The 7,224-nt window shown below is 49.4% G+C and overlaps 1 protein-coding gene and 1 non-coding gene across 3 annotated transcripts in view; both read left to right on the top strand.

Annotated features, from left to right (window-relative positions):
• Positions 1–834: 834 nt before the first annotated feature.
• On the top strand, positions 835–938 carry LOC121485975. Its single transcript, XR_005986467.1, has one exon. It is a non-coding gene; the product is annotated as a U6 spliceosomal RNA (small nuclear RNA).
• A 4,669-nt stretch (positions 939–5,607) lies between these two features.
• PTPDC1 (protein tyrosine phosphatase domain containing 1) overlaps positions 5,608–7,224 on the top strand; it is a 57,956-nt gene continuing 56,339 nt past the window's right edge. For both annotated transcript variants that reach the window (XM_041746458.1, XM_041746457.1), the window contains exon 1: positions 5,608–5,658. The gene's annotated coding sequence lies outside the window, so the exon portion shown is untranslated. The remainder of the gene's footprint in view (positions 5,659–7,224) is intronic.

Below are 7,224 nucleotides of genomic sequence, written 5' to 3'. Positions count from 1 at the left end.
TGGGAAAAACACTTGCAACCCACAAGGGGTACTTAATAAACAAAGTGCTTTCACAATTGCAAAGCCAGCAAGTCATTTAAGGATAATTTACAAAATAATGTTCAATAAGCATAAACATGTTCAACCTCACCAATCAAAGAAATACAAATGAGGGACACCTGGGTGGCTCAGTGGCTGAGCCTCTGCTTTTGGCTCAAAGCATGATCCTGGGGTCCTGGGATTGAGTCCCACATCAGGCTTCCTGCATGGAGCCTGCTTCTCCCTCTGCCTATGTCTCTGCCTCTCTCTGTGTGTCTCTCATGAATAAATACATAAAATCTTTAAAAAAAATACAAATGAAAATAATGAGATATAATTTTTTACCGTTACATTGGCAGAGCTTCAATTCATGGATGATGCCAGTGTTGGCAAGTATGTGCACCAATCCACACTCTCACACATTCTTTGTAGAAGTATAATGGGATTAATTTTCTGGATGGCTGTTTTCTAAATATAAAGAAGCTTTTCTTATTTTTTTTAAGATTTTATTTTTAAGTAATCTGCACATGCTATGTGGGGCTCAAATTTACAGCATGGAGGTCATGAGTCCGGTGCTCCAATGACTGGGCCAGCCAGATGCCCCTAGCTGTAAAAATATTTTAAGTGTGTATTGTTTGGCCCGGCAGTTCCACTTCTAGGCATTACACTAAGGAAAGAACAGGAGCTCACAAACTGAGTTGTATCTTTGTTTATAATTAAGAAAAATTTTAAACCCTAATACCTCTAGAGGAGAGTTAAATTATGTCACATTCACACAATGGAATATTATGCTTCTACTGAAATGATAATGATTCTGTGCTCGATTTGGTAGCACATACCCCCAAACTGGAAGGACACAGAGATCAACATGGTTCCCTCTCAAGGGTGACATGCATATTCATGATGTGTGCCCTGTTTTTTTTTTTTTTAGCTACACCTGTGGTAAACGTGGCATAATGGACAGGGCTGTCGAACCACTGTGTTGTACACCTGAAACTGATGTAACATTGTGAGCCAACTCCATTTTTTTTTAAAAAGTAAAAAAAATAAAGGTAGGCCTTGGATAGTAAAAATAATTTTTAAAATGATGAATCTTTGTCCTTTGTTGGCTTCAAGAAGCTGCTGTGTTGTGAGACAGTGTAGGGAAGGACCACGTCGTGAGAACTGAGGGAGGGCAGCTTCAGAGCTGCGAACAGCACACTGCTGACCTCAGCAAAGAAAGTGAATTTCCTGCAGCTGCACTGAGGCCAATGCAGCCAGTAACTCAGTGGAGGAGCTTGGAAGCAGGTTGTTCCTCATCAAGTTTTTGATGAGGCTGCCACCCTGTCCAACGCCTCAGTTACAGCCTGGCTGCGAAAACCATGAGATCATAAATATGTGTTGTCTTCAGCTGCACAGTGTGTGCTGGTTTGTTTTTTTTTTTTTTAAGACACATTTATTCAGTGTCATGATCAGACTATTACATTTAGCCATCAACAGCATGGGTGCAAAAAAAATCGACATTAAAACGCTTTGTTGGAATGCTTTACACTTTCTACAGAATAGAAACTAAAATAACCTGTTATACAATTAGTCACAAATACAGTCCTCAAGGTTTTTGCCCATACATGAGTATTGTCTAAAATATGTCTTCTTTGTAGCAGCTAGGCCCTGCCGCCACTGTGCTTGGCTGAGTTCACAAATCTATTGTAACCTTCCCTGTCACTTCTCTGGCTCTCCTCTCCTGCTAAGCTTTGTTTCCTGGCAGAAATTAAAACCTTCTGCCACAGCGCCGGTGGCTCAGCGGTTTAGCACTGCCTTCAGCCCAGGGCCTGATCCTGGAGACCCAGGATTGAGTCCCACATCAGATTCCCTGCATGGAACCTGCTTGTGTCTCTGCCTCTGTGTGTGTGTGTGTGTGTGTGTGTGTGTGTCTCATGAATAAATAAATAAAATCTTCTGCCACTGCCATAGCTGCTGCTGCTGCTGCTGGAACTGCCATAGCCACCTTGGTTTTGTGGTTTGGCAAGATATTGGCCTCCACCACCATAGGGGCCAGAGCTTCTGCCTCCAAAATTTCCTCCTTTCATGGCCCCAAAATTTGAGGATTGATTGTTGTAATTGCCAAAATTGTTGTAGCTTCTGCCACCTCCAAAGTTGCTTCCACTATCACTGCCATAGCCACCTCCACCTCCTCCATTGTTATAGCTGTCATAGCTGCCACTCCCACCATAGCCACTGCCCTGGTTTCCATAACCCTGTCCACCATTCCCATAGCCTCTGCTTCCTCCAGAGTAACCAGGGCCACCTCCTCTATAACCACCATCATTACCAAATCCGTTACAGCCATCCCCACTCCCACTGTATCCACCACCACCTCAACTGCCACCGAAGCCACCTTTGACCACTGAGGTTCCCTCTACAACCAAAGTTTTCATTCCCACCAAAACCACCTCCACAACCACCACCAAAGTTTACAGAACAACTTTGGCCTCTTTGGCTGGATGAAGCACTAGCCATCTCTTGCTTCAGTAGGGCTTTCCTTACTTCACAGTTGTGGCCATTCACAGTATGGTATTTTTGAATGACAATCTTGTCTACAGAGTCATGGTCATCAAATGTTACGAAAGCAAAACCTCTCTTATTGCCACTGCCTTGGTCAGTCATGATCTCAATCACTTCAATTTTCCCATAGTGTTCAAAATAATCTCTTAGATGATGTTGTTCAGTGTCTTCTTTAATGCCACCAACAAAAATATTTTTCACAGTTAAGTGGGCACCAGGTCTTTGAGAATCTTCTCTTGAGACAGCCTTCTTCAGTTCTACAACTCTTTCATCTACCTTGTGTGGCCTTACATTCATGGCTGCATCCACGTCCTCCACGGTGGCTTATGTGAGAAACTCAAAGCCTCTGGAGCACTTGGTGTTTGGATCTCTCATTATCACACAGTCTGTAAGCATTCCCCATTTCATTCATTAAGTGGTCTGTGGATATGGTTAAACATGAATCCCGTCTTATATTAAGAAATAAAATGAAAGAAATTGCAGTCAGAGCTTTTGCACTGCTAAGAATAGCTCATATTAAATGGATAAAATTGCATTATGGCTATTTCAAACACAGTTGCAATGGTGATAAGGAAACAAAATCACAACTGGGATGCCAGACAACTCACTCTGCCTGAAAGAGGACATTGGAGCTAGGCTAATAGGCCACATGCTTCAATACAAGCCCACAGCCTGTTCAGGAGTGATTATCCATTTATCTTCACTGCACTGGATGGAAGCAGTGAGTAGACTATATACCTGAGAAGAACATAACTGGAAATGATACCATCAAGTAAACCATTTTAATATTAAGCAAAGAATGTGGAAGGTTGAAAATATGACTTAAAGATTCTTACTTGTATCAGAATTTTCTCATTAATGCTGTAACTCATTGGCCAGGCTACTGAATTAGTCCAATCAATCATTAGTTTTTAGAGATTCGAGTGGAAAGAAAAAATAGGTAGGAATTAAAATAAATGGAAATGCTTAAAAAAGAAAAACCCTATCATCTTAATGTAATCTAACTTGCAACTTTTTTATGCCCTAAGAAAAAACATTACTTAGAAGGTGTCACCAGCAACATAGTATCACATATCAAAAATAAGTTAAAGATTTTCCTTGCAAGTGGCTCTAATTTAAGAGCAAAGCTGTGTTTTCCTTCCATACCACCCACAGTGTCCTCTTATCTCAACATTATTGCTCTTTATCGTGAGCCCATCATAGGGCTCCCTCGTTCCAAAGTTAATACCAATTTGTCTAGGCAGGGTTTCCTGTAGCAGGAATAATTAAGAAGCTTCCCTGATGGATCACATAAGTCATTTTTAGGTAAACAGAGCAGTCACTAGACAGATGAGAACTGACATTTTCATCCACATTAGTTTGCAAAGTATTCTGTATGTGATAGGCTTCTCACAATGATACTTGTACCCCAGGGTAGCAGCAAAAGGAAAGTACATGTTAGCACGTCAGTTCTAATTGACGTTTTCTCAGCGTTAGAAAATGCATCTACGCTAAAATCCACAACTTTATCCACTAGGAAAGAAGGATTCGGACTCATGGGAATACATTTAGTTGATAACTAAGCCTCTGATCAATTTTTCTTCCCTTATCAATATTTTGACTAGAAAGCGCTATACTTAGCTTGTCTTCTCCAGTTTGTTTTCAAGACCCCCATTCTGTTATCACTTCTTGGGGCCCTGACAACCCCCCTCCTTCTTCCTTGCCTCCTCTCCAGGGTGGATGTGTTTCCACACCATCCAGGGTTACCCTCTCCTGTGCTCTTTTCTCCCCACAGACCTGTAGGGGCTCCCTACAGGCAGAGCAGTGTCTAATTTTCCTCAGTAATCGCGGATGCTTGGTGCAGCAACAAGCATTCGAGAGCCATTTAAACCAGTCCTGGTGCTTATTAATAAACCCTAGTAGGGGTGCTCTTCTCCCTCGGACAGTGCTGAGGAATAGCAAGTTCAACCTTTTTCACCTCACTTTCAGACTCCACTATTTATCAAAAACATGTTCTTTTGCATTGTCTCGACATGACAATATTCTTATATTGGTTTATTATGAGGCCTGCTTCCTGAGCTACAAGAGTAGCCTTGTCTTGTTATTCCTTTTTTTTTTTTTTTTAAGATTTTATTTATTATTTGAGAGAGCGAGAAAGCACGAGCAGGGGGAGGGGCCTAGGCAGAGGGAGAAGCAGGCTCCCCAGGGGTGGGGGGAGCAGGAAGCCCCATGCAGGGCTGGTTCCCAGGACCAGGGATTATGACAGGAGCAGGCCCACCGAGCCATCCAGGCGCCTCGTCACCTCGCTAATTCGTGTCCTCTGTAGGTCAGGGCGGCCCCCGTTGACTTAGCACAGTTGCATTCCTTGGCCCAAGCGCTGGCGACAGTGCCTAGCAGCCATCCCCCATCACCTGCTGGATCTCCAAGGCCTAAGCACCCTGCTCGTGCCCCCCTTTCTGCGCACCGTGGGGTTGTTGAGAACTCGGCAAGGGGATGCCTGTGAAGCCCTGGCTCGGGGTCAGGCAGAGCGTGTAAGTAGCTCCGCACACCCAGGAGGGTTGTCCGGCCCGCAGGCACCGTCCCCCTCCTTCCTGCAGGGAGAGCTCAACGGTACCTCCCGGCCCGGGACGTGCTAGGTCCGTTAGGGTGGGAGGGGCTGCGGGTCCCCGCGTCCCCAGCTGACCCCGCCCCCCAGGAGGGAGAGGGGCAGCCTCGGGCATCGGCGCGGGCCCCGGGGTTCGGGCTCTGACCAGGTCCGCGCGCGGGGCAGCAGGTGCGGGAGCCACGCCGGGGCCAAGGGGAGCGCGGGCGTCGGGGCGGGACGGCCTGCGCGCGGGGACAGCCGACCCGGGAGCCCCCGCCGAGCCCCCGCCGCCCCGCCGCCCGCCGCCCGCCGCCCGCCGCATCCCGGGCCGCCTCGGGCCGCCATTGGCTGGCGCGCGTCACGTGAGGCAGTGCGCGGCGGTGATTGGCGCGCGGGGCGGGGGGCGGGGCGGCGGCGCGGCCCGGGAGCGGCCTCAGCAGGCGACCCGGCGGCCCTGGCAGGCGCAGGCTGTTGCGGTGCGCGCGAGGGGCGCGGCGGGGCGTGCGGCTGCGGGAGCGACCTCGGCGAGCGCGGTGAGTGCGGCGGGGCGCGGCGGGCGCGGCGGGCGCGGCGGGGCGGGGGCCAGTCGGGCCTGGCAGGTCTCCGGAGAGGCGGGGGTCGGCGCGGTGCGGTCTAAGCCGCATCCCGATGCGTCGGCCGCGGGGGCGGGGGGAAGCGCGTGGGAGGCCGCGCGGGGGTCGTTCCGCTGTCTGCGCCGGGGAAGCTGAGGCTGGGGTGGAAACCTGAGCCCGGAGCCCCCTGCGCGCTACCCCGCCGCCCGCTTGCCCGCCCCTAGTGCGGAGGCCCTCCGGTGCCAGAGACCACAGGTGTGGATCCCTCCAGGTGCAGGGGCCCCAGGTGCGTGTCCCTCCAGCTCGGGAGGGGGGGGTCTCCAGCTGCTGATCCTCAGGTGCGAGAGCCCTCAGGTGTGTGGGTCCCTCCAGATGCAGGGACCCGGCTGCAGGTCCGTCCCAGGTGTGGGTCCTCCCAGGTGCGGGGGTCCCTCAGCTGCCGGTGCCTGGCCGGGTTCCACGCCGGTCCTCAGGTGCTGCACCCCTCCCCAGGTCTGGCAGGGACACCGCTGCTGGCCCTGCGGAGCTCCCGAATGGGCGCGCCTGCTGGGAAAGTGCTCACGGGTTGGCCTTGCCCTGTCGTCCTCCCCTCCCTCCCGTCTGGGGAGCGCTCCCTTCCACGCCTCTCCGAGCCTCGGGAACTCCGGGCCCAAGGCAGTTCCTTTAGAGTTAATATTAGACCGCAGCGCGCCGCGGACCGGGTCCAGGACACCGTCCACCTCAGCCTGCCAGCCGGGGCGGTTACGGGCACGGCCCGCCTGTGCCTCTGCTGTAATGAGCGGTCTCCCCGGTGTGGGTGTGGATCTTACACTTTTCGGGGTCACAGCACTTAGGAGAGGCTTCCGACAGGGATGGGGCTTGCGCGTCAAAATTCCACTCGGAAATCTGGAAATTTTCCTGAGGACAAACCTGAAATCACAGTTCTCTTAAAAGCACATCTCGACCTTTTTGCAAACTAAAAATGCCTTAGAATCTGAAGATTTTCTTTAGCTTTAAGCAGTATAGCGGGTGTGAAAGTGTACACATTGGGATGTTTCTTTTCTGGTGACTTTATCTTTTCTTTCTCCCATCACTGCAGCCTCACCAAGAGACACATGTAATTATTTAGTTTATTCATGTATTTCCTTTCCCAAAACGTATGTAAGTCGAATAATCAAAACTTTTTTTTTTTTTTTTGCAAATGTTAACTGTGTCATTTAATGCACCTAATGTGTTGTTACTGAAAAAAATACACATTTTTTTGTGGTTCCTGTGAAGGCAGCATTGGGGAGAGGAAATAATGTGGGTTTTGATTTAAGGAAGAACTGGTGTTCTCATCCCAATTCCAACACTTTCTTGACCTTGGGCCACGGACTGTCTGGCTGATTGTCACTGCTCATGTTGAAGACAGCGACGGTGCCTCCAGAGGGTTTTATCTGAGACAGTGGATAGAAGGCCTTGGTAGAGTACTAAGCACAGCTGTTTTTCTACTGTTCTCTTTCTCCTTCACTGTTTTTTTTTTTTTTCCTTCACTGTTTTTAGAGCAGA

The sequence above is a fragment of the Vulpes lagopus genome, chromosome 2 (genome assembly GCF_018345385.1).
Source record: "Vulpes lagopus strain Blue_001 chromosome 2, ASM1834538v1, whole genome shotgun sequence".
NCBI classification, from domain to species: Eukaryota; Metazoa; Chordata; class Mammalia; order Carnivora; family Canidae; genus Vulpes; species Vulpes lagopus.
This window is presented reverse-complemented; position numbering and strand designations above follow the sequence as displayed.